Source organism: Podarcis erhardii (assembly GCF_964252035.2).
Source record: "Podarcis erhardii genome assembly, chromosome: 1".
Lineage (NCBI taxonomy): Eukaryota > Metazoa > Chordata > Lepidosauria > Squamata > Lacertidae > Podarcis > Podarcis erhardii.
Window position 1 is genome coordinate 9831826 of NC_138497.1, and position 27473 is coordinate 9859298.

Genomic DNA, 27473 nt, shown 5'->3' on the forward strand with positions numbered 1-27473 from the left:
CCTTGGAATCTCATTTTCCTTTTATCGTTTTTATTTAGGCGACTGCTCGCTTGCTACCCGCATTGCAGGGGCTGGACTGGATGACCTTTGGAGTCCCTTCCAGTTCTACGGTTCTATGATGATACCTGCTCATGCTGTCTATTTTGCCCCATCAGGGCATTTATTAAACCAGCAGAAGCATCTTCTAAGAAAAACAACTCTTTAAAATGGCTTTTGGACTACCCATTGGACTGCACGTTCCTATATCCCCCAAAGTATGTGGGAATAGCCTGATGAAGTCTCATTCAGCAACAGAGGGTTCATATAGGCAAATGCCTCTTTGCCTTAACACGTTTTGCTTCAGACCCCACAGTACAGCTTCCACCATCCCTGAACCTTGGCCACAGCTGGTGGGACAGATGGGAGCTGGAGCCTAGACACATCTGGGGGTAGGGTGGGCGTAGGTCCCCAGCTAATCGTAAACACACCATGAATGAGTTGATGTCATTGCATTTTCATAGAATCATAGTGTAATGGTTATAAGGGGTTACTTGTGCGTAAGTTGCCGTTATTTTCGGCTAGATTGCCTGGCTAACCATGCCTTGGCTGACAGCCCTCACTCCGTGGCCGTTCAGTCGCTTGCAGAATCCATCAGTGGGCGTTTCTTGAACCTCTTCCAGCATAAAAGCTGTTTGACGCCAAGTCTCCGCCTACTCTCCCTGCGCGGGACTCTTCTCTGCAAGGAAGGAGTGGGCAGAGGCGTGCCCGTGCTCTCTCCACTGGTCTCGGGTGAAGAGTCTTGGAGACCTCTCTCCGAATCCTCCATCTCCCTCCCTTCTCTACTGGTGTTATGCTGAATTCCTTCCCCCCTGCTGGTCCCCTCTCCTGCATCGCTTTGGAGCCTTGCCTCCACCTCTCGCTCCGATGTCAGTTCCCTGACACATAGAATTGTAGGGTTCATCTAGTCCAATGCAGGAAGCTCAACTAAAGCACCCAAGACAGATGGGCCATCGAACCTCTGCTTAAAAACTTCCAAGGAAGGAGAGTCCACCACCTTCTGAGGGAGACAGCTCCACTACTGAACATCCCTTAGGGTCAGAAAGTTCTTCCTGATGTTTAGTTGGAATCTCATTTCTTGTAACTTGAAGCCATGGGTTCGAGTCCTACCCTCCAGAGCAGGAGAAACAACATTTGCTCCATCCTCCATAGAGCTGCCCTTGAGATATTTGAAGATGGCTATCATATCTCTTCCCAGTCTCCTCTTTCCCAGGCTAAACGTGCCCAGCTCCTTCAACCATTCCTCATCAGGCTTGGTTTCCAGACCCTTGATCATCTTGGTCGCCCTCCTCGGCACACGTTCCAACTTGCCAACATCCTTCTTAAATTGTGGCGCCCAGAACTGGATCCAGAATTCCAGGTGTGGTCTGACCAAGGCGGAATAGGGTGGGACTATGACTTCCCTTGTTCTGGACACTAGACTTCTGTTGGTGCAGCCTAGAATAGCATTAACCTATTTTTTTTTTGCTGCTGTTGCATCATCCTCCACTGAAGGAGAGCTCACAATCTGTTCCACTGTCAAATGGTTCTTACCACCAGAAAGTTCTTTCTGACATTTAGCTGGGATCTCCTTTCTTGCGATTTGAATCCACTGGTTCAGGTCCTACCCTCCAAAGCTGCATCTTGTTGCATCTTCTGTGCGACAGCTTCAGATACCTCTCAGCTTTCTCTTCTCCAGGCCCGAAAATACCAAATTAATATAAATAATAAATAATAATAAATTTTATTTATATCCCACCCTCCCCAGCCGAAGCCGGGCTCAGGGCGGCTAACAACACTAAAACAGTGCAACATTATAAAAACATTATAAAAATTAATTAAAATCAAAATTGATGGCAACCATAAACTAAAGTTTTGTAAAGATTGCCAAAGGAGGGAGTCAGGCTGCGCCCTGACCAAAGGCCTGGTGGAACAGCTCTGTCTTGCAGGTCCTGCGGAAAGATGTCAAGTCCTGCAGGGCCCTTGTCTCTTGTGACAGAGCGTTCCACCAGGTTGGAGCCGCAGCCGAAAAAGCCCTGGCTCTGGTTGAGGCCAGCCTAACCTCTCTGTGGCCTGGGACCTTCAAGATGTTTTTATTTGAAGACCGTAAGTTCCTCTGTGGGGCATACCAGGAGAGGCGGTCCCGTAGGTACGAGGGTCCTAGGCCTCAGAGGCATAGCTGTCAACTGACAGATTTGAAAACAAGGGACCAGCAGCCTCAAAAATAAGGGATCAGCAGCCAAAATAAGGGATTTTCTGAGCGCAGGTATGTTCAACTTCTGAGCCCCTCTGAGCCAAAGGCAGAAAGCCCAGCCAGCAGCCAAACGAAGCCTCAAGCAGTGGTTCCCACAGCGCAGCTACACGGCAAAGGGGATGCAGCAAGGAAAACCACCGTCACCTGTCCGCTGGGAAGCGCTGAGCAAAGACGAGTCCCCAGGCAACGTGGCTGATTTGATCGGCACAAGGCATGCAAGCTCCACCCCCCAGTCATTCTTAGACTCCTTATTGGGTGAGCAACGCAGCCAAGCAACACAGTTGGAGCCTCCCTCCTCACTGGCCGGCAGGGAGGGAGGGAGAGGAGCTGCTTCCTTTGAAACCCGGAAAATGTAAGGGACATCATCAATAAGGGACAGCAGCGGGACACAGCGCTGGGATAAGGGAGTTTCCTGCCAAATAAGGGACGGTTGACAGCTATGCTCCCTCACCTGCTCCTCAGCTTGGCTGCACAGCGATGTCACAAACCATTCCAGGGCTGAGGCCAGAGTACATGCTCTCAGTGAAATAACGGGAGACTTGTTGTGAATATCCCTACCCCGCTATTCCTAGCTCTCTTAAAAGGTGTATGTGTGTGTGTGTGTGTGTGTGCATTTTGTCGAGCAATATAAAACGTTTATGAAAGTCGTGCCATTTCACCTCAGCGCTGGTGACGATCCCTTAAAAAAAGATTCCTGGCAAACTTAACAAAGAAGGGGAAAAAAAAAAACAGAAAGAGGAGAAAATGCGAAGGAGGGAAAAACAAAAGAAAGTCCCCAAACGCCACCAGCTCACCTTAAGGATACGATAACCATTAGTACATCCATTGTAAATTTAAAATGCAAGCCAATCTAAGCCGTCCAGATAGGTATCTATGTGAGATTAATATTTGTATGAAACATGATCAAATGTAGCATGGGCTCTGAGGTCTTCAGGCGATTGCATAATAGATGGGGGGAGTGTTTACCCTTCCAGGCTTAGTGGCCACAAATGCTCACAAAATCCACTTTCTACTAATCTTTTCCATTGATACAGTGCAGTGTTTTCAGCATAAGGGTAACAAGGGAAAAAACGCAGAGACCCTTCTTTGGAAATTAAGTTAATATCCAGACTTTTAACATTCAAAACTTTACTTGCAGAAACTTACAGATGTATTGAAACATAATATTTACAGTCGCATGCTTCTCCAAGCCTGGGCTTAGTCTCTTCTTCTAACTTCCAAACAACTGTATTTTCCTCCCTTTCCAGAGCTCAGCACTTTCAGCCTTCTGTATTAGGGTTAAGGTTATGCCTTGCAGCTCCTATGGGAGATTCCCGCTTTCACCTTCTTCTGCAGCTTAGCTCTCTTTCTTCCAAGCAGAGAAGAAGTGCTCCCACACTCGATTCAACTTAGCAGTGTTCACCGTGGATTCTAACACGCAGTCATCTTGCTGCGCATAAAATGGAGTCTCTCCTTCACGAGATACCTTCTGACATTAGCCAATCACATGAGAACTCTCTAGAATTCAGTTACCAACCAATCAAATGTAAACATAAGTAATGCAAACAAGTATCTACAAGTCCTTATATAGACTTTTGAAACTGCCACCCTGTAGCTCAAGACCACCCCTCAATACATCATACATACATCACAGAAAGGGCGGTCTACAGCAGAATCCTGTCTGGCAGGAAACCTGTTCATGGGTTTATCTGGACAGCCTGGCCATTCTTTTGTGATGGTAAATACTTAATTCCTGAGTCCAGGTCATAAAGGTAAAGGTACCCCTGCCCGTACGGGCCAGTCGTGTCCGACTTTAGGGTTGTGCGCCCATCTCACTTAAGAGGCCGAGGGCCAGCGCTGTCCGGAGACACTTCCGGGTCACGTGGCCAGCGTGACAAAGCTGCTCTGGCGAGCCGGCACCAGCGCAGCACACGGAAACGCTGTTTACCTTCCCGCTATAAAGCGGTACCTATTTATCTACTTGCACTTAAGGGTGCTTTCGAACTGCTAGGTGGGCAGGAGCTGGGACCGAAAGACGGGAGCTCACCCCGCTGCGGGGATTCGAACCGCCGACCATGCGATTAGCAAGCCCTAGGCGCTGAGGTTTTACCCACAGCGCCACCCGCTGGTCATAGGCTCACGCTATTCCTACACAAATGTGCCCTTAAGGCAGGATTTGTGAGCACAGAGACAATGGGGAGGCTTTTAGGGAAGCTTTTAATGTTTGATGCATTACTGTATTTTAATATTCGGTTGGAAGCCGCCCAGAGTGGCTGGGGAAGCCCAGCCAGATGGGCGGGGTATAAATAATAATAAATTATTATTATAATTATTACTATTATTATTTTCCCATTTCCATCCAAACTGCAGTGGAATATTTGAGGTCACTGAAAGAGTCAAAATGGCTTTAGGACTGTTTTCCTGTACAGTGGTACCTCGGGTTACATACGCTTCAGGTTACATACACTTCAGGTTACACACTCCGCTAACCCAGAAATAGTGCCTCAGGTTAAGAACTTTGCTTCAGGATGAGAACAGAAATCTTGCTCCGGCAGCATGGCAGCAGCAGGAGGCCCCATTAGCTAAAGTGGTGCTTCAGGTTAAGAACAGTTTCAGGTTAAGAACGGACCTCCGGAACGAATTAAGTACTTAACCCGAGGTACCACTGTACAGTCTCAGGCATGTGGTTTATATATTTATGTGTTTGCCTTGTACATTTATGAACATTTATTTTATATCTTAGATCTTATAATTCTCATAACAGGGAGAAAAATAGGGAGAAACAGTCAACTTCCACTGTGACTTCCAGATAAACAGGCTTGAGGACTCTTCCAAGACTTCCAAGTCTTCATCCAGCAGGTTAGGAACAGCAAAACGCTTGCACAGGGCTGTGCTGATACATTTTGATTTCCACTTCTGCTACGGTGCTTCTAGCAGGGCTGGTTGAAACCTCGTACATTTGTGGCTTCTTTACTCAACTCTGACTTGTCAACCATTAACTAAACCACAAAAAGTAAAAAAATACAATAAAAAACCAGTTTCTATTCTTTGCTCCTGTGAAATGTCAAGCTGCTAATTCCTCTTCAGAACTCCCTCCCTGTGGCAACGATCCTCTCAGAAACCTTTGCGCCGTTTCTGTCATTGAAAAATAAAATAAAGCCCAACCAAACATCTTTTCACCGGAGAATCGCAGAGGGGGCGGTTACCCCGGCAACGCTGTTTTCTTGCTTCCCTTTCAACAGAGTGGTTATAGTTCCACGGGTTCATGGCATGTGCCGGCGATTCGTGCAGGAAGGGCAAACACGCCCTCCTTGAAGAGCCCTATAAAAAGGCCCGTTGCCAAGGTGTCCCTGCAAGATTAAATGGACATCTAGTGGATTGATTTCCTGTTCCTTCTTCTGAAAGGTATTGAAGGCTCAGCCTGGCTTCCCTCCAGCAGAAGCAGGTGTGCCGTGTAAACCGTTGCGTTACTATTTCTCCTCGCTTTTAGAAATTTGAAAACCAGCCAGATCTCTTGGTGAACATGCAAGGTTTCAAAAACCCCAACCAACCTGCAAGCAAGTCATATACAGTGGTACCTCAGGTTAAGAACTTAATTCGTTCCGGAGGTCTGTTCTTAACCTGGGGCCTCCCGCTGCCACCATACCGCCGCTGTTCTCATCCTGAGGCAAAGTTCTTAACTTGAGGTACTACTTCCGGGTTAGCGGAGTCTGTAACCTGAAGTGTTTGTCACCCAAAGTGTTTGTAACCCGAGGTACCACTGTATAGAGTCAAACAATTTGTCATAGCCCTGTCCGAGTCCAAGGCTGTTTAGGGCTTCAAAGGTCAGCACAAACACTTTGAATTGTGTTGGCAACATACTGAGAGCCAGTGAAGATTCTTTAGGGCCGGTGTTATATGGCCATGGCAGCCAATCCCAGCCACCAGTCTAGCTGCCACATTTTCAACAACAACAACAACAACAACTCTGGGCGGCTTTCAACAAAATATTAAAATACAGTAATGCATCAAACATTAAAAGCTTCCCTAAACAGGGCTGCCTTCAGATGTCTTCTAAAAGTCTGGTAGTTGTTGTTCTCTTTGATATCTGGTGGGAGGGCGTTCCACAGGGAAGGCGCCACTACCGAGAAGGCCCTCTGCCTGGTTCCCTGTAACTTGGCTTCTCGCAGTGAGGGAACTGCCAGAAGGCCCTTGGCGCTGGACCTCAGTGTCCGGGCAGAATGGTGGGGGTGGAGACGCTCCTTTGGGTATACTGGGCCTTTGAGGCCGTTTAGGGCTTTAGAGGTCAGCACCAACACTTTGTATTGTGCTCAGAAACGTACAGGGAGCCAATGTAGGTCTTTCAAGACTGGTGTTATGTGGTCTTGGTGGCCGCCCCCAGTCACTAGTCTAGCTGCCACATTCTGGATTAGTTGTAGTTTCCGGGTCACCTTCAAAGGTAGCCCCACATAGAGCGCATTGCAATAGTCCAAGCTAGAGATAACTAGAGCATGCGCCACTCTGGCGAGACAGTCCGTGGGCAGGTAGTGTCTCAGCTTGTGTACCAGATGGAGCTGGTAGAGAGCTGCCCTGGACACAGAATTGACCTGCGCCTCCATGGACAGCTGTGAGTCCAAAATGACTCCCAGACTGGATTAGTTGCAGTTTCTGAATCACCCAGATACGAGGCCTTAATGAGAGCATATTCACACTTTGCAGAGCAAAAATGTTTGAATAAAAACAAAAACCAGAGTGTGCAGGAAAGCTGTGGCCTCCATATGTTGTTGTACTACATCATGAACACGAGAAGAACCTGAATCAGGCCAGTGGCCACCTTCTCCACCATCCTCTTCTCACCTGAGCCAGCCAGATACCTGCGGGAAACCTGTGAGAGGATCTGAGCACAAGAGCAACACTCTCACCTCCTGTGCTTTCCAGAAACTGGGATTCAAAAGCATTGCTGTGGAAGGAGAACATAGCCATCAGGTCTAGTAGCCATTGATAGCTCTCTGCTCCATGAATTGGCCAAACCCCGTGTAATGGGATAAGGGGTTGCTTGTGCGTAAGCGCAGAACCGCTCCAAGCTGAGTAGTTGGCTAAAAACTTTTCCTAACCGGACAGCCTTTACTTCGTGGCTGTCTTAATCACTGGCAGAATCTGTCAGTGGGCGTTTCCTGAATTTCTTCCAACATAAAAGCTCCTTGACAGTGAGTCTCCGCCTAGATTCCCTGCGCGAAAGCTTTCTGCGCAGAGTGGGCGTCCCAAGGGGAGGTCCTGAGCTCTCTCCACTGGTCTCGCTGGAAGCGTCCCTGAGCCTTCCCTCCGACGCCCCCTCCTGCTCTCCTTCCTCAGCGGAAGCTCTCCCTCTCTCCCTGCAGGTTCCCTCTCCAGCGTCTGGGAGCCTTGCCACCACCCTAGGCTCCGATGGCAGTTCCCTGACACCCCGTTTTTGAAGCCATCTAGGTTGGCGGCCATTGCTGCCTCCTGTGGGAGCAAGTGTGTTGTGTAGGTTCGCCATCTTTGTTCTGGCAAAACAACAGGATAGGCCGAGGCGGGGCAGCTGAGGGGCAGTTTTTCTTTTTCATCTGGTTTGTGGTCCAGCAACAGGTGCTCACTGGAAGGACAGATCCTGAAGCTGAGGCCCCAATACTTTGGCCACCTCATGAGAAGAGAAGACTCCCTGGAAAATACCCTGATGTTGGGAAAGATGGAGGGCACAAGGAGAAGGGGATGACAGAGGACGAGATGGTTGGACAGTGTTCTCGAAGCTACCAGCATGAGTTTGACCAAACTGTGGGAGGCAGTGGAAGACAGGAGTGCCTGGCGTGCTCTGGTCCATGGGGTCACGAAGAGTCGGACGTGACTAATCAACTAAACAAGAGGTGAATACTGTGGCCTGAAATGTAAGAAAACTCTCAGAGGTTCCATAAAAGCAAATGTGCCAGGGGCCTTCTGTGTGTGTGCTTTTGAAGGGGCTTGTGGGAGCAGAAGAAATCCGGCCAGTTAAAAATCTAACTCTTAAAAATCTAACTGCACACAGCAATGAATAACTCTCACGTTGTGAGGCTGAGAGCCGCATAGCTCTGCCCTCAGAGAGCCAGGCACTTTTTGATTTACTTTGGAACGTTTTGTCCATGGTGTACAGTAACGCCACTGAAAACGCAACTTGCAGGATGCCTCGGGCGCATAGAGGCACTCAGGGAAGTACTGAGCAGATAAGGCCCAGTGAATTATGCACCTATGCTCCAATCTGCCTGCCAGCGTTCCACAGGAGATGTGTTATGCCTTCTGCCAATGGTTGTGATGGAGGGGCTATGTCTTTGGCCTCCCAGCCAACGTGGCCAGTGGCATGGGGTGATGGGAGTTGTCATCCAACTGCATCTGTAGGGCCACAGCTTCCCCACCTCTCTCTCTCACGACTCAGTATTTGTGATGAGTTCTTTGAGCAGGGAATGGAGGGGGGATCTGTTTTAAATGGATTTAGACAAGGGATTTGATGGTTCCAGACCAGTCAAGCTTTGCCCATCTCCCAACAGCTCCTTGTGTCATGGAAGACCACCTTACGACTGAACTGTTTGTGTACTGCTTTTCTTAAAACAAAATAAAAAAATTCCTTCCAGTAGCACCTTAAAGACCAACTGAGTTAGTTCTAGGTATGAGCTTTCGTGTGCATGCACACTTCTTCAGATACACTGAAACAGAAGTCACCGGACCTTTCTATATAGTGAGAAGGTGGGGAGGGGTATTACTCAGAAGGGTGGTGGGAGTGGGTGATTGGCAGATAGCTGCGATGAGCCTGTTGACGACTCTTAACGACTGCAATAGGTCTAACAGGAAAAAGCAAGGGGTGAGAAGGTGAAAAATGGCTTTGTCATGTATAATGGGATAAGAATCCAATGTCTTTGTTCAAACCAGGTCTCTCCATAGTTTTAAGTTTGGTGATAAGTTGCAATTCAGCAGCTTCTCTTTCCAGTCTATTTCTGAAATTCCTTTGTAATAGAACAGCTACTTTGAGATCTTGTATAGAATGTCCTGGGAGATTGAAGTGTTCTCCTACTGGTTTTTCTGTCTTGTGGTTCCTGATGTCGGATTTATGTCCGTTTATTCTTTGGCGTAAGGTCTGGCCTGTTTGTCCAATATAGAGAGCTGAAGGACACTGTTGGCATTTTATGGCATACACAATGTTAGACGATGAGCAATTAAATAGTCCCGAGATGGTATGTGTGATGTTGTTGGGGCCAGTAATGGTGTTGTCCGGGTGTATGTGGCAGCAAAGTTGGCATCTGGGTTTATTGCAGGCTCTGGTGCCAGTGTCCGTGTTAGGTCTGGTTGTAGTATTATTGTGGGTTAGGAGTTGTTTAAGACTGGGTGGCTGTCTGTAGGTAATGAAAGGTCTTCCTCCCAGAGCTTGAGAAAGAGAACTGTCATTGTCCAGGAGAGGTTGTAGATCTCTGATGATGCGTTGTACTGTTTTAACTTGGGAGCTGTATCACACCAACAACTGGGTGCCCCAAACCAGTATCCTTTTGTAAGGTACCAATGATGGACTCAGGTGTAAGCAGCCTAATTGTGTTGCAGCGGAAACAAGTTAAGCCGGTTTCTCAGCAATCTCTTTGGCTAACATTCCTTGGGTGATACTCACATGTTTACAGACCCGTAAACTTCCTCCTTTCCCTGGGACAATACAGCCCATTAGAGAGAAGTCGCCACTCCCTACCTTCTAAACCACGGGGGCATAGAACCTTTCCTTCTTGCGTCCAGCCGACTTAAATCACCAACAGCTCCAATAATAAGAAATAAAAATCCACGTTGAGTATTCTGTCCTGCAAAGGAGAAACTTGGAATCTCTTTGAGAGTTGCAGCATTCTCAGAATCCACCACCTGCAAATGATACAAAAGAAACACCTGGGATTACTTTGTGGGTGCAAGTAATGGGTGACCTCTGAATTACTACTCAGCAGAAGCACAAGCTATGTAAGTCGTTTTGCTCTAAACGTTTCTTTCATAATAATGGCATGAACAGAAGGGAACTTTTCCATACATTCTGCCTCTCTCTCTTTCTCTCTCTGAGTTCCATTGCCAACAAATCTTGTGTTTTGAATGTGTTTCTGTAGTTTTCCATGTTAGAATATTATACCAAGGTTTGTTGAGAAATCTGCTGCTGCTGTTTATGTGAGGAGAACAGGGTCCCCATGACAGGGTTAGATTTACTATGCAACTAATGAAGCTACTTTAGTCTACATTGCTTAGAAATAACTGGTTTAGTAAACCCAATTTGAGTCACATGACTAAAAAACTATAAGGCATAGGAATTTTTTATTCACACCGGTGACTTTGACATGTTAGATAAGCCAGTAGAGCAATTTTAATCAATGTCATGGAACAACCTCACTGAAGAAGATAACAGCGGTTACCCAGACCTCATGGCTGGTTGCGAAGGGGCCCCCTTAACAGCTCAAGCTTCATGGCCCCCAAAATTTAGGTCTGCCAGTTCCCCATGGTGTCTCGCAGTCTGTCACTCCTGCATTCCACTCTCCAGTCTTCTCGTGTAGAGTTAGGAGATACCCCAGGGGTCATCTAGTCCAACCCCCTTGCAATGCAGGAACCTCAACTTCAGCATCCATGGCAGATGGCTGTCCAACCTCTGCTTAAAACCTCCAAGGAAGGAGAGTCCACGACCTCCCAAGGGATACCGTTCCACTGTCAAACAGCTTTTTCTGTCAGAAATTTCTTCCTGAAGTTGAGTCAGAATCTCCTTTCTTGTAACTTGAAGCCATTGGTCTGTGTCCTACCCTCTGGAGCAGCAGAATACAAGCTTGTTCCCTCTTTCACATAACCCCCCTTTAGATATTTGAAGACGGCTGTTACACCACCTCTCAGTCTTCTCTTTTCTAGGCTGTTGTTGTTGTTTAGTCGTTTAGTCGTGTCCGACTTTTCGTGACCCCATGGACCAGAGCACACCAGGCCCTCCTGTCTTCCACTGCCTCCCGCAGTTTGGTCAAACTCATGCTGGTAGCTTCGAGAACAGTGTCCAACCATCTCGTCCTCTGTCGTCCCCTTCTCCTTGTGCCCTCCATCTTTCCCAACATCAGGGTCTTTTCCAGGCAGTCTTCTCTTCTCACAAGGTGGCCAAAGTATTGGAGTCTCAGCTTCAGGATCTGTCCTTCCAGTGAGCACTCAGGGCTGATTTCCTGAAGAATGGATAGGTTTGATCTTCTTGCAGTCCATGGGACTCTCAAGAGTTTCCTCCAGCAACGTAATTCAAAAGCATCAATTCTTCGGCGATCAGCCTTCTTTATGGTCCAGCTCTCACTTCCATACATCACTACTGAGAAAACCATAGCTTTAACTATACGGACCTTTGCTGGCAAGGTGATGTCTCTGCTTTTTAAGATGCTGTCTAGGTTTGTCATTGCTTTTCTCCCAAGAAGCAGGCGTCTTTTAATTTTGTGACTGCTGTCACCTTTTCTAGGCTAAACGCACCCAATTCCCTCATAAGGCTTGGTTTCCAGACCTTTCATCATCCTCCTCTGTACACCTTCCAACTTTTCAATGTCCTTCTTAAACTGTGCTGCCCAGAATGCACACAGGACTCCAGGTCTGCAATAAAGTAGTACCATTAGTTTGCTCTTACTTTCTTCCCTTAGAACATGGCAGAAACTCTAAAGTTAGCCCAACTGTTGCAGAGTTGGATTTTGGGGGAACAAAGCCAGAGAGGTGTGTCCAGCACGAAGCTGCAGAGAGCTTTAAAATTAAGGAGAAGCCTCTTGATCTGCTGATCAGGCGCTGTTCTGAGAGTGCATGTTAGTCTCGTAATTTTTTTCCTCTGCCTGCGGATCCTGAAATAGCTATTAGCTACCCCTGCCAAAACATGCACTCACACACGCAGAGGACAGGAAGAGTGTCTTCAGGGCAAGCGTTAAGTACATCTTGGCCTACTTATTCATTTTACGTAACCGTTTATTTATTTTATTTTAAAAGCGTGTGCCCCGAACGGAGGCAGATAGACCTGCGAGAGGCCTCTGTTTTGTCTGGGCAACCTGCTCTGCGGACGGGAAGTCCTGTTACTGTTAAAAGGACAGGGGCTGATTAAACGGAAAGCTCTTTGGCAGAGCATCTTTGCTCCCCGGAGTAATGGAGGTCAGGCCGGTTGCCAAGGAAACGCATTCAACCTTGAGAGGAAGGGCTTAGAGCTACATCACCTGGAGTCAGTTTGATGGGGGAGCTTTTGGACCAGGGCTTGGAAAAGGGGGCAGCGGGCCAAATTCTGGATGCAGTAAATTGCCACGCAGGGGATCTTAAATGGAAGGGCTAAACTGAACGGAGTTGCAGGAGAGGACGGGGGATGCAAGAACGGAGAATGGGAAATCTCTGAAACCTTTCTCTTATGGGTTGTGCGGAAGCTGAAGGGCCTGTTTTGAGGTAGGAGACGATGTCATCGTTTTCCTACATAATAATAGTGCAGTGCTGCGTTGCCAAAAAGCAGGCCTCTCACCGGCTTAAAGAAATCTTTATTGATTGAATCATATGAGTTTTAGGCAATAGAATTGTACGACTGTATAGTTGGAAGGGACCACAAAATAATGATAATAATGATAATAATGATAATAAGCAGAAGAGTTTGGACTTGATACCCCGCCTTTGACTCCCCTTAAGGAGTCTCAAAGCGGCTAACAATCTCCTTTCCCTTTCTCTCCCACAACAAACACTCTGTGAGGTGAGTGGGGCTGAGAGTCTTCAGAGAAGTGTGACTAGCCCAAGGTCACCCAGCAGCTGCATGTGGAGGATCAGGGAATCGAACCCGGTTCACCAGATTACGAGTCTACCGCTCTTAACCACTACACCATGCTGGCTCTCTATTATTATTATTATTATTATTATTATTATTATTATTATTATTATATTTATACCTTGAACATCTGGCTGCGTTTCCCCAGCCACTCTGGGCAGCTCCCAACAGAATATTTAAAACACGATAAAACATCAAACATTAAAAACTTCCCTAAACAGGGCTGCCTTCAGGTGTCTTCTAAAAGTCAGAGAGCTGTTTATTTCCTTGACATCGGATGGGAGGGCGTTCCACAGGGCGGGTGCCACTACCGAGAAGGCCCTCTGTCTGGTTCCCTGTAGCTTTGCTTCTTGCAGTGAGAGAACCAGCAGAAGACCCTCAGAGGTGGACCTCTGAATGATGGGGGTGGAGACGCTACTTCAAGTATACTACTGCCACTTGCAGTGTTGTTTTGCCCCTTCCATGGGGCTCTTGCAGGTATTGTCCCTATTTCCAGAAGAGCTCAACTGGAGTACTTGGTGTGTGTATGTGTGTGTGTGTGTGTGTGTGTGTGTGTGTGTGGTGGAATGCATGGATACAAATTCACTCCAGGGTGGAATCTAGTCACATATAAAAACCACTTTGAAAATGCTTTTTTAAAAAAGCATTTTAAAAGGTACATTGAATTTTTCATAACACTCACCTTCACCATCTAGTGTCACCTTGTATATTGCATTTAAAGCACACGTAAAATGTTTTATTTGCAGCTGAGTCCCAGGTTTCATTTAAAATCCTGTATTATTATTTCTTCAGTTAAAAATTCAGGGGAGCAAGAAATTCAAGCCACATACGGTTCTGGCTCCTCTTACACTCAGTCCATAGCTGGAATTGTCCTTCTTGGGAGTGAGATCAGGGTGTATCTGTTCCTCTGACTTCTGATTTAAGGGCCTGCTGGATTTTGTAGACATCTCAGGGGAGGAGTAAGAACTTTCTTTCTTTAGAAGATGACTGCAGATTGCGAGGTATTCTAGCAGTGATGTAAACCATCTTCATTGACTCAAAATATTGCATCCGGGTGTTGCCATAGTAACAAAGATCTTCACATATCTCTTATGGGGGGGAGGGGTAAGAAGAATTCCAGAGTGATATGGTTCATGAGACTGCAGTCAGCTGTTTGCCAGGCTACAACTTGCAAAAATTTTGGGGAAAGGACAGAATGACAGGAGTGAATGGAGGGATGGCTACAGAGATCGCCTGAGACTGATGCTTGGGTCAGTGCAGCAAAAACAGCTAATGCCGCTACCTGTATTTTGTGGGTGCGATTCAGGCGCATATCTTAAATTTACATTTCTGCAGTTTAAGTCCTCTTTAAAGTAGGGTTGCCAAATGTCTGGAATTTCCCGGACCAAGCTTGTATTCGGCCCTCGTAAACAGCACCTGGGCGGAAATCGCTTAAATTTCCGGGAAAATCCAGATGTACAGCAACCCTTGTTGGAAGCGTAGATGTTGGGGAATTTCACAAAAAGGAGCTCCAAAACTGAACAACTTTGGGCAACTTCTTTTGTGTCCAGATTGGCGCTGTGAGTTAAACCACAGAGCCTAGGACTTGCTGTTCAGAAGGTCAGTGGTTCGAATCCCTGCAATGGGGTGAGCTCCCATTGCTCGGTCCCTGTTCCTGCCAACCTAGCAGTTCGAAAGCACATCAAAGTGCAAGTAGATAAATAGGTACCGCTCCGGTGGGAAGGTAAACGGTGTTTCCGTGCGCTGCTCTGGTTCGCCAGAAGCGGCTTAGTCATGCTGGCCACATGACTCGGAAGCTGTACGCCGGCTCCCTCGGCCAATAAAGCGAGATGAGCACCGCAACCCCAGAGTCGGTCACAAGCAGACCTAATGGTCAGGGGTCCCTTTACCTTTACCTTTAACCCTAAGTTAAAAATGCTCATTCAACAAATCCACTTAGAAAAGACCAAATGTCAGTTTTTTTGTGGTTGGGGAAGTGATGGGGGGTCAAACGTGGAAAAGCACGAGATGAATGAATGGGAAGAGGTTAGAACCAGCTTAGCAAGCAAATTGGGACCAATTCAGAATGACGGCTCATTGCCTAATAACCTCCCCACAGTCGAATCGGGGTGAACGCACAGGTCATCTGCATGGGCCCACGGGGTCTTGTGACAATTTTAAAGGCCCAACAGATGTATTGAAGCATGAGCTGTTGTGGACGGGAGCCCATTTTGTGCGACATGACTTGTACTCTTCAGTTTTCAGCTTGCTCTTTTTCTCACACGGTCTGTAGGGGAGGGAGAGAGGCCAAAAGGCCATAAAACATTAAGAGGCAGAGGCATGTCTGCAGAGCCCAGATGTTTGTGTAAGATAAAAAGTGGCCATTCATTTTATGCCAGCTAAAAGTGCTATCCGACTAGCTCAGGCATAGCCAAACTTGGCCCTTCAGCTGTTTTGGGACTACAGTTCCCATCATCCCTAACCACTGGTCCTTTTAGCTAGGGATGATTGTAGTTGTAGTCCCAAAACAGCTGGAGGGCCAAGTTTGGCCATGCCTGGACTAGCTGAATATTACGGCCGAATTTAAACCCACTTTGAGTAGACTGTGAGCAAACTCAGAAGAAAATACTTTTGGCTGGGAAGGGGACTTGGGGGGTTAAGTTGAAAGGCTTAAGATACAGTGGTCCCTGGGTTTTTGAGCATAATCCGTTCCGGAAGACTGTTCAAGTTCTGAAACGTTTGAAAACCGAAAACTCAATCGGAAGCCACATGGCATGTTCCTCAGTGTAGACGGTCGAAAACTGAGGTACCACTGTATTTGAAGATGGCTGTCATACATCCCCTTTTCCAAGCTAAACATATGCAGCTCCTTCAACTGTTCCTTCAGTTAAGTGTGATGTGCCTTGTGTTTGAGGCGTCCCTTGAAATGTAAATAGCAGCTTCTGAGAGGTGACCTTCGCTCCTTCGCTGCTGCTATTTACATAACCGAAGCAGACACACTGACTGCATTCACATGACTAATGCCATATCCCATGTGGCCTTTAGATGGTGTGCAAGGAGGATACATTCAACAGTGGTGGTGGACTCTCCTTCCTTGCAGATTTTAAAGCAGGCATCCCGAAACTCATCTCTTCAGCTCTTTTGGGACTACAACTCCCATCATCCCTGACCACTGGTCCTGTTAGCTAGGGATGATGGGAGTTGTAGTCCCAAAACAGCTGGAGGGCCAAGTTTGGGGGTGCCTGCTTTAAAGCAGAAGTTAGTTGGTCATCTGTCAGGGATGCTTTAGCTGAGATTCCTGCATTGCAGGGGGTTGGACTAGATGACCCTCGGGTCCCTTCCAACTCTAAGAAATCTGTGATGCCTCCTTGGCACATAGGAGGAAGGACGATAGCTCAGTGGTGCAACATCTCAGGGAAAGGACCATAGCTCAGTGGCAGAGCATCTGCTTTGCACGCAGCAGGTCCCAGGTTCAAATCCCGGCATCTCTAGGTAGGGCTGGCAAAAACTCACTACCTGAAACCTTGGAGAGCTGCTGCCAGTCAGTGCATGAAACAATGAACAGGGTGGTGATACAATGACTACTGCAATTGACACAAGATAATATCACCAACGCAACCATCTGCAAACGAACAATAGGTAAAGGTGAAGGGACCCCTGACCATTAGGTCCAGTCGTGACCGACTCTGGGGTTGCGGCGCTCATCTCGCTTTATTGGCCGAGGGAGCCGGCGTACAGCTTCCGGGTCATGTGGCCAGCATGACTAAGCCGCTTCTGGCGAACCAGAACAGCGCAGGGAAACGCCGTTTACCTTCCCGACAGAGCAGTACCTATTTATCTACTTGCACTTTGATGTGCTTTTGAACTGCTAGCTTGGCAGGAGCAGGGACCGAACAACAGGAGCTCACCCCGTCGCGGGGATTCGAACTGCCGACCTTTTGATCGGCAAGTCCTAGGCTCTGTGGTTTAACCCACAGCGCCACCCGCGTCCCTCAAACGAACAATAAACGTCCATAAAAATGGCAAAAGTAGTTTCTTTCCCAAATAGGTTTTATCTTAAACAATTGCAAACGCAGTAAATAAAGAGTCCAGTTGTGATATTCCAGTGGTTCAGTGTTTGGACATTGTTCCGGTAATCAGACGTTTCGTCGCTAAAGAGCTTAGTCATCGAGCTGTCAAAATCAACTGTAACAGGATTGCACTGAATTTCCCCCCCTTTATTTGAATTTATTTTACGACACACACGCATTAAATTTAAAAATAATAATACATAATCAACACTAAAACAAAAACAAAAAATAGAGAAATACAACTAAAACATTGTTACTTACAAAAATTTATACAAACAAATGAAGATCAATATATATACCATATTTCCTTTCTTTTCTTCCAATTGACTTCCTTGAACACGGTTCTCTTTTTGTTTTTGGTAAACTGTTTCCTTCTTAATTCCTTCTTACCTCTTTTTCTTTCTATTTTTGACTTACATACCTTAATTTATTTTGCAGAAGTTAATCGTTTTTAATGTTTAATGCTGTATTGTCTTTTGAATATTCGGTTGGAAGCCGCCCAGAGTGGCTGCGGAAACCCAGCCAGATGGGCGGGGTATAAATAATAAATTATTATTATTATTATTATTAATTAAGGTATCCCCAGTAAAAAAAGCTTCTGTTTTCTTAATAATATTTTGTTTGAATATTTTCTTTAGCTCCTCATACACCACATCCCAGAAGCCCTTGATATTATCACATGTTCACCACACATGTATGAGTGTCCCCTCTACTTGATTTGAGTTTTGTTTTATACATTTTGCATATTTTGGTTGGCGTTAAATACCATCTATAAAGCATCTTTATCAGGTTTTTCCTTATCATTTCGCAAGCCGTAAATTTCCAACTTTCTTTCCATAATTTCTCCCATGATGATAGTTCGATAGTTTTACCTATATCTTAAACCCATCTAATCATTACCTCGTTTACTTGTTTGTCCTTAACTTCCCAGTCCAACAGTGTTTCATATACTTTAGAAATTACTTTTGTCTTATTTTGTAATAACTCTTTGTCTAGTAATGAGATTTCATTTGTAAAGCCTCTTTTCTTGCACTGAATTATCAAGTGCAATAAGGAGAATTAAAATTAAAACTACGTTGAGAATGCATAATTAAGACAGATCTTTGTAGTATATAATATGCTAGAGAAGACAGTATGTCTTTAGCAACGAAGAGTCGGATTGCTATTGTTTAATATAAAACCTATTTGGGAAAGAAGCTACTTTTGCTAGTCAGTGTAGACAAGACTTAGCTAGAGGCACCAAGCGCCTGACTCAATATAAGACATCTTCCTATGTAACTACTGGGTCCTCAACAGGTGCTGATGAATTAGATAACTATATAGGTAGAGGTAAAGGTAGCCCTGACCGTTAGGTCCAGTCGTGGACGACTCTGGGGTTGCAGCGCTCATCTCGCTCTATAGGCCGAGGGAGCAGGCGTTTGTCTGCAGACAGTTTCTGGGTCATGTGGCCAGCATGACTAAGCCGCTTCTGGCGAACCAAAGCAGCGCACAGAAACGCTGTTTACCTTCCCGCCAGAGTGGTACCTATTTATCTACTTGCACTTTGACGTGCTTTCAAACTGCTAGGTTGGCAGCAGCAGGGACCGAGCAATGGGAGCTCACCCCATTGCGGGGATTCGAACCGCCGACCTTCTGATCAGCAAGCCCTAGGCTCTGTGGTTTAGACCACAGCACCACCCGCGTCCCTTATAACTATATATGAGTATATAAATTGACACAAAAAAGCTGCTTTCAGGTATAGGGTCTGTGGCAGGAGTACACTTCTGCCTTCTAGTGATTTGCCTGGAAGAAACCTTTTTCAGCCGTGGGCCGGTCCACCAACCCTCAGACCATGTGGTGGGCCAGATTATATTTCGAAAAAATAAACAAAATGAATGAATTCCTGTGCCCCATGTAAAAACACCAGGCAGGCCCCACAAATAACCCAGAGATGCATTTTAAATAAAAGGACACATTCTACTCATGTAAAAACACGCTGATTCCTGGACCGTCCACTGGCCGGATTGAGAAGGCGAATGAGCCACATACGGCCCCCGGGCCTTAGGTTGCCTACCCTTGGCCTGGAATGACAGAAGGCTTGTTAATGCAAAGCAAGATTTTGTTCCAGGAAAGAACAGGTTGTGCTTGTAAGACTAGCCTGTGATGAGAGAAAAATCAACTATCTTAAGTTCATCCAGTCCTGGGCATCAGATGTAGGATAAGAGGAATCTAATGACAACCGGGGGGGGGGGGGAGTTTTAAGTGGGTTTGGCAAGGTGTGCTGGTATGGCAGACAAGGACTTTCTGCCTTTGAGAAGAGAGGAGGAAGAGAGGAGAGAGAGAAGAGAGAGAGAGAGGAAGATGGTTTTGGTTGTTCAAAACCTAATGAATCTGCTAAGTTGGTTTAGGGCAGAGGCTTTTTTTTGAGTTCACGGCTCCCTTGACCAACTATACCTACTTGCTGGATGCTCCTCATAGTGTGCTTTTTTGTAATCTTTCATAGAATAAAGCATGCACAAGTTTTTAATTTTTCAAACTAGGTTCCCCCCCCCCCCCGCTTCACCTGCAAGAAACAGAGACTCTTTCCTCTCATTTTGTTTGTTCAAAGCATTTTTTACCATTTATTTGAAGCAGCAATGGGAGCCTTTGGCCCTCAAGCCATCGTTGGACTTCAAGTCCCATCAGCAGCAGGACCAATGATCAGGGCTGATGGGAGTTGGAGTCCAGAAATATCTAGAGGGCTGCAAGCTTCCCAGCTCTTATTTCAAAGCATTTTTACTCCACTCTTCTGCTGAGATGGCTTACGGAGTGACTTCCCCATATCTGGTGGTCATCAATGGCTACTAGCCTCTTTTGTTGCTGAAAAGGAACCTTTCCCCATCTACTGCAAATCATATGGATCCCAGTCTATGTTCTACCTATCCTTAATATCATACCCTCCAACAGGGACATCCTATTCCAGACTACTAGTACTACTAATTTTATTATTTATACCCTGCCCATCTGACTGGCTTGCCCCAGCCATTCTGGGTGGCATCTAACATAGATAAAAACACAACACAACAAAACATTAAACATTAAAAAAGTCCCCATCCTGGGCTACTCATCTCCTTGGCTTGAGGGTCGCATAAATCCATTCCCATCAACATTTCTCCAATGAGAATAGGAGAATAAGTTTTTGTGACTTTTTATATAGGATCTGATTGTTACTATTAATTTTTGATGTTTTGTTACTATTTTTATGTGTGTTGGAAGCCGCCTAGAGTGTCAGGGGCAACCCAGCCAGATGGATGGGGTATACCGTATTTTTTGCTCTATAAGACTCACTTTTTTCCTCCTAAAAAGTAAGGGGAAATGTGTGTGCATCTTATGGAGCGAATGCAGGCTGCGCAGCTATCCCAGAAGCCAGAACAGCAAGAGGGATGGCTGCTTTCACTGCGTAGCGATCCCTCTTGCTGTTCTGGCTTCTGAGATTCAGAATATTTTTTTTCTTGTTTTCCTCCTCCAAAAACTAGGTGCGTCTTGTGGTCTGGTGTGTCTTATAGAGCGAAAAATACAGTAAATAAAATTATTATTATTATTATTATTATTATTATTATTATTATTATTATATGACGTCCTAAAGAAAAGAGGGATATTCCAAGATCAAATCAGAAACCAGGACAGTTTCTGTAAATCCGAGCTGTCCCTGGAAAATAGGGACACTTAGAGGGTCTGTCCAGGGACCCCAAAGCCCACCACTATCCTGATGTTCCCCAGATCCCCCGCCCTCGAACTTTTCACCCAGTGCTGACAGCACACTTTCAAGCTTATCTCTGCAGCGCGTCGGGGTAGAAGAAATGGGCTTCTGTGCAAACTCGGAGAAGCTCAAGCGGAGGCTTATTACAGCAAACTGAACAGCACGCAGCTGTTTTAACAAAATGTGGGTCACGTCAGAGCTGCCGGAGCGTCGCTTTTACAAAGCGGCCTGCTGTTGCAGCGAGCGACTGATACGGCGCATCGTGAGCTGCAGTTATCGGCCTCAAACAGGTGGCGCTTTTATTCATGTGTGAGGCGCACGCAATGTGCAAACACTCCAGAAATAAAACGTGTGTGTTTTCGCAAGACAGAAGCTCTCTCGGCTGATTATCTATTTCAAACAAGCCGGAGACGGAATTGTTGCAATCGCCTCTCGCCTGCTGCAGGGGACGGGGCGTTTGTGTGACTCCCTCTGCCGTCCCCAAAGGTGACCCTGATAATCGCAATCACACAAACACACAAATTGGCAAGGAGGAGAAGAATGAGCTGTGAGGCTTGGATGCAGAGCAGGCTGTAATTTTCACTCAAGGAAAGAAGCTTGACTGAGCATTGACCGTGCTATTGTACCCCATGCATAAAAGAGAAACCATGCCCTTTTGCACACCTTCGAATGCAAAGGAACAGGCAGTCCTGTGTTAGTCATTCCCATTGAGGTCAGTGGGAACTTTAGTTAAACCATGGGTAGGCAAACTAAGGCCCGGGGGCCGGATGTGGCCCAATTGCCTTCTAAATCCGGCCCTACGGACGGTCTGGGAACCAGCGTGTTTTTACATGAGTAGAATGTGTCCTTTTATTTAAAATGCATCTCTGGGTTATTTGTGGGGCATAGGAATAGGTTCATTTTATTTTATTTTTTCAAAATGTAGTCTGGCCCCCCACATGGTCTGAGGGACAGTGGACCGGCCCCCTGCTGAAAAAGTTTGCTGACCCCTGGTTTAAGCGCTAATCTGCAGGTTTCCCTGGGGGATAAAAGCAGAGTAAATGCAAGTGTGGATGAACTCTGTTGGTGCAGAGTTTCAGCTGTAAATATTGTACGTGTGAAACATTCAGAAAAAGTCCTGACATTAAGAGCTGTTCGGCAGCAGAACAGACTCCCACGAGAGGTGGTGGACTCTCCTTCCTTGGAGGTTTTCAAGCAGAGGTTCGATGGCCATCTGCCATGGATGCTCCACCTGAGATTCCTGCATTGCAGGGGGTTGGACTAGATGACCCTCGGGTCCCTTCCAACTCTATGATTTTATGAAACCATCTTTTTCGGTCTGGATATGTCTGACAGGGCCCCAGAGTTTAATCAATAAATTGGTTTGAGGAATCAATCAATCAGCTAAAAGTGCCTACATTTAATCAGGCAGCATAACATTATTATTATTTTTTTTTAAAAAATATATTTTTAATACACAACTTTTAAAAACGGCAGATGGCAAGTACCGTTGTAAAAGTGTCCCCCTGTTTCTCTTTGACACAGGAAGGAAAGACTTTTCTACAAATGCTGGTAAGTCGCATGTGTGCCTCCTCTTAACACTGCATGTTTCTTGCTTCAGAATGATTGCTTTGGCTCATGTACCTGCACTATTTTGCAGGTACTAATCTATTCCAGCTTGATCACCCCCCGCTTTTTAGTAGATGAATACAGGATCAACCAAATAAGCTTTTCCAGTTGGGTGGATTTTTTTGTTTTGTTTATTGTTTTAAAGTGTATATTAGAATTAGGTTTTAAAACCTATTTTAATTGTTTCTTGTATTTTTTTTAAAACTTAAGTTAGTTTTTATTGCAGGATTATAAACCTCCTTGAGCCGTGCAAAAGGCAATTCATAGATAAACAAAATATGTTTTTTTAAAAAGTATATCGTTTATCAGGTGGCAGACAGCATAGTTTCTGTTTCATTTGCATTTTTTAGGGCAGTGATGGCCAACAGGTCGATCACGATCTACTGGTTCCCTAAAAACTTTGGCTTCCTAAAAACTTTGGTAGATCACTGCCTGTTTTCTTGTGCTGTGAGTAGATCACAGTCTCTTGAAAGTTAGACATGCCTGTTTCAGGGAATTCAACCGTAAGTGCAAACACACAGGTTTTTTAAAAAGTAGGATTTTCAGAGTAATTTCATATTTTAATTATGATGCAAGCATCACTCACCACTCATTTAAAGGTACAGAGGCCACTTTTCAAGGAGAAGGTTTGTGTGCTCTTTCTTCTTGACCTTGAAAAATAAAATGATTTAAGTGCCTGCTTCAAGGATGAAGGGAAAAGTGGGCTAATTGCACATCATTTCCCCATATGCAGCACTATTTATTTATTTAGAGAACTTTGCACAAGCCAGTGTAGAACGAATGGGCCAATAGATAAGAAAAATTCATAAAACACCACAGTGCTTAAAAACACATCACAAACCAGCAAAGCACAGTTACTTATAGTGCCAGCCTTCAGGTCCCTCTTCCTCCAAACAGCTGCTGAAAAAGGTGTGCCTTGACTAGCCACCTAAAGCTATAGAGAGATGGGGCTAGATGCAGCTCAGAAGGAGGGAGCCACCACTAAAAAGGCCCTTTCCTGGACTCCACACCACCTACCTCATACAGAGGAGAGACCACCAGGAGGGCTTCACCTGCTGATTTGAGAGAAGCGGCTGGCTGATATTGCACAAGGTGCATCATGTTCTTTATTCGAGCATTAACTAACCAAGCAGTGCTGTTTCTCAGCTTAATTCCAGCGCTGACTTTGGCACAGAGTGCCGGGCTGGGCTCTGGTTTGCTCTCTGCTAAAGCATTAGCCACCTTGCCGTTGCTCAGGCGTGATCCACAGAACCTGACAACGCGTCACTTGGTCGCACCTTGTTTTTCAGAAAGTTAATTGCTGTTTTCGGGGCACACTCTCCCACAGCTGTGAAGGCGCAGTTTATCTTTTCAGGAAGTGAAAAAACCATACATTCACTGCAGACCTATACCATAGAATCATGAAATTGTAGAGTTAGAAGAGATTTCAAAGAGTTGTCTTGTCCAACCTCTGCTTAAAAACCTCCAAGGAAGGAGAGTCCACAACCTCCCGAGGGAGACTATTCCACGGTCAAACAGCTCATACTGTCAGAAAGTTCTTCCTAAAGTTTAGTTAGAATCTCCTTTCTTGTAACTTGAAGCCACTGGTTCGAGTCCTAGAATCATAGAATCATAGAATCATAGAATCATAGAATCATAGAGTTGGAAGAGACCACAAGGGCCATCGAGTCCAACCCCCTGCCAAGCAGGAAACACCATCAGAGCACTCCTGACATATGGTTGTCAAGCCTCTGCTTAAAGACCTCCAAAGAAGGAGACTCCACCACACTCCTTGGCAGCAAATTCCACTGTCGAACAGCTCTTACTGTCAGGAAGTTCTTCCTAATGTTTAGGTGGAATCTTCTTTCTTGTAGTTTGGATCCATTGCTCCGTGTCCGCTTCTCTGGAGCAGCAGAAAACAACCTTTCTCCCTCCTCTATGTGACATCCTTTTATATATTTGAACAAGGCTATCATATCACCCCTTAACCTCCTCTTCTCCAGGCTAAACATGCCCAGCTCCCTTAGCCGTTCCTACCCTCCAGAGCAGGAGAAAACAAGCTTGCTCCATCTACCAGGTGACAGCCCTTCAGATATTTGAAGATGGCTATCCTATCTCCTCTCAGTCTCTTCTTTTTCAGGCTAAACACACCCGGCTCCTTCAACCGTTCCTCATAAGGAACGCTTGGTTCCCAGTCCCTTCATCATCTTGGTCGCCCTCCTCTGCACACCTTCCAGCTTGTCAACCTCCTTCTTAAATTGTGGCACCCAGAATTGGATACAGGACTCCAGGTGTGGTTTGACTAAAACAGAATAGAGTGGTACTATGACTTGATCTGGACGCTAGAATAGGATTTGCCTTTTTTGCTGCTGCATCACGCCATTGACTCGTGTTAAGCTTGTGGTCCACCAAGACCCCTAGATTGTTTTTGGTTTGGTTTGTTTTTCTATTTTGTAAATGGAGGTTGGTATGAGGCTTGGGATTGCTACCGTGGAGGGGCGAGGGAGGTATGGCGGTGGGGGCAGATGTCATAGGCGAAGGGGATCAAGATATGGATATGCTCGTACCCCTTCCAATCTGCACCCCATCCCGAGGGACGAGGGTAGGGTGAGCAAGGATTACTCACCTCCGTCACTGGTGTTGTGCAATGCCAGGTCCATAGGCAACAAAACTGCCACCCTGCGAGATTTCTTCACCTCGCAGGGGGTTGACCTGGCTTGTGTGACGGAGACCTGGGTGCACAAAGGGGCAACAGTTACCTTACGAGAGATGGCGCCCCCGGGTTTCTCCGTCCTCCACCAGTCGTGGACTGTGGGCCGGGGGGGGGAGGGGTGGCATTATTAATCCGGGAAGATTGTTCTTTCAGGGCTCTACCATCACCATCGATCCCCGGCATTGAATGTGTTGGCCTAGTGTGGGGCTCCGAGGAGAGCTTGGCTGTCTGGCTGGTGTACCGGCCACCTAGCGCACCAGCAGCCACCCTGTCAGGCCTGCTAGAGGCGGTGGCCGGCTGGGCCTTGGAGTTCCCAAACCTATTGGTATTGGGGGACTTCAACATCCATGCTGATGCCACTCCCTCCTCACAGGCTCTGGACCTGGTGTCTTCCATGGCGACACTAGGGCTCTCCCAGTTTGTTTCGGGCCCCACACATCAAGCAGGCCACACGCTGGATTTGATCTTTGGCGTAGGTATAGATGTGATCATGTCTCCTTCGATGAAGGTGCCATGGTCTGATCACTACGCTCTGAAAGCCAGGATTGATTTTCCACCCCCACCCTGCTTAGGTGGTGAGCCAATTTGGGCTCGCCCGCAGAGGCTGATGGACCCTGATAGATTCCGTCAGGCCTTGCGGGACCTTGCTCCCCCTGGCGACTCATTGACTGAGCTTGTTGAGGGCTGGAATATCCAGCTCCTGGCAGCCATCGCTGAGATCGCACCTAAGCGCCCTCTGCGACCCCGCAGAAACCGGGCTCCCTGGTTTACCGAGGAGCTTCGGAAAATGAAGCGGGACCTCAGACGGCTAGAGCGAGTATGGCGGGGTGCCCGTGACAGAGCCTCAAGAACATCTTATAGGGTTTTTATGCGCCACCTGCATCCCAACCAATCCGTTAGGTGACTTATAATTCCCTCGTATTTTTTCAATGTAGGCTTGTCTTTATCTATTTCTAGGACTAATCAGTACGTGGGCCAATCTGCTTCCATATTTCTTTTTTTTACTGTGGACATTGCCAACAGAAGCCATTGCAGAGCCTGTGGCACGTTCAGCTGCTTGTGTGCTGAACTCTGTCCCCATGCAGCCAATCGCCCTGGATAAATATTTCCAGAGGAGTAGCCTTCTGCAGCAAACACAGCAGAGTCCTGCCGCACCTCAAAGACTAACATCATATAACTTGCTTATATAAGTACGTTTCCCAGCACAATTCAAAGTGTTGGTGCTGACCTTTAAAGCCCGAAGCAGCCTCGGTCCAGTATATCTGAAAGAGCGTCTCCACCCCCATCGTTCTGCCCAGACACTGAGGTCCAGCGCCGAGGGCCTTCTGGCGGTTCCCTCATTGCGAGAAGCCAAGTTACAGGGAACCAGGCAGAGGGCCTTCTCGGTAGTGGCGCCTGCCCTGTGGAACGCCCTCCCACCAGATGTCAAAGAGATAAACAACTACCAGACATTTAGAAGACATCTGAAGGCAGCCCTGTTTAGGGAAGTATTTAATGTGTGACATTTTAATGTATTTTTAATCTTTGTTGGAAGCTGCGCAGAGTGGCTGGGGAAACCCAGCCAGATGGGTGGGGTACAAATAATAAATAATAATAATTATTATTATTATTAGTCTAGATTCAGGTAGGTAGCTGTGTTGGTCTGGCGCAGTTGAAATAAAATAATAATAATAATGAATTGTCCAGTAGCACCTTATAGACCAACTAAGTTTGTTCTGGTATAAGCTTTCGTGTGGATGCAAGACTCTCTTGCTGGTTTTTCGTGGAGATACTGGGGATTGAACCAGCTGAGGGGGTGTGTGCATCTGCTTTGCATACATAAAGTCCGAAGTTGAATCCTTGGCATCTCCAGTTAAGGCCTAAAACCCCATAGCTGTCTACCGTCCCTTATTTGGTGGGAAAGTCCTTTATCCCAGCGCTGTGTCCTGCTGCTGTCCCTTATTGATGATGTCTCTTAAATTTCCTGGGTTTCAAAGGAAGCAGCTCCTCTCCCTCCCTCCCTGCCAGCCAGGGAGGAGGGAGGCTCCAACTGTGTTGCTTGGCTGCGTTGCTCACCCAATAAGGAATCTAAGAATGACTGGGGGGTGGAGCTTGCATGCCCTGTGCTGATCAAATCGGCCGCGTTGCCTGGGGACTCGCCTTTGCTCAGCGCTTCCCAGCGGAGAGGTGACGGTGGTTTTCCTTGCTGCATCCCCTTTGCCGGGTTGCTGCGCTGTGGGAACCACCGCTTGAGGCTTCGTTTGGCTGCTGGCTGGGCTTTCTGCCTTTGGTTCAGAGGGGCTCAGAAGTTGAACATACCTGTGTTCGGAAAATCCCTTATTTTGGCTGCTGATCCCTTATTTTCAAGGCTGCTAGTCCCTTATTTTCAAATCTGTAAGCTGACAGCTATG

General features: G+C 46.5%; 1 protein-coding gene across 3 annotated transcripts in view; it reads left to right on the forward strand.

Moving 5' to 3' along the window:
- SYT16 (synaptotagmin 16) overlaps positions 1-27473 on the forward strand; it is a 109376-nt gene that overhangs the window by 21978 nt on the left and 59925 nt on the right. Inside the window, exon 1 of one of the 3 annotated variants that reach the window (XM_081862022.1) lies at positions 9797-10201. The exons of 1 other annotated variant lie outside the window; for it this stretch is intronic. The gene's annotated coding sequence lies outside the window, so the exon portion shown is untranslated. Of the gene's footprint in view, positions 1-9796; positions 10202-12296; positions 12650-27473 lie in introns of those variants that run through there. One more of the 3 variants, XM_081862023.1, reaches the window with a different exon arrangement.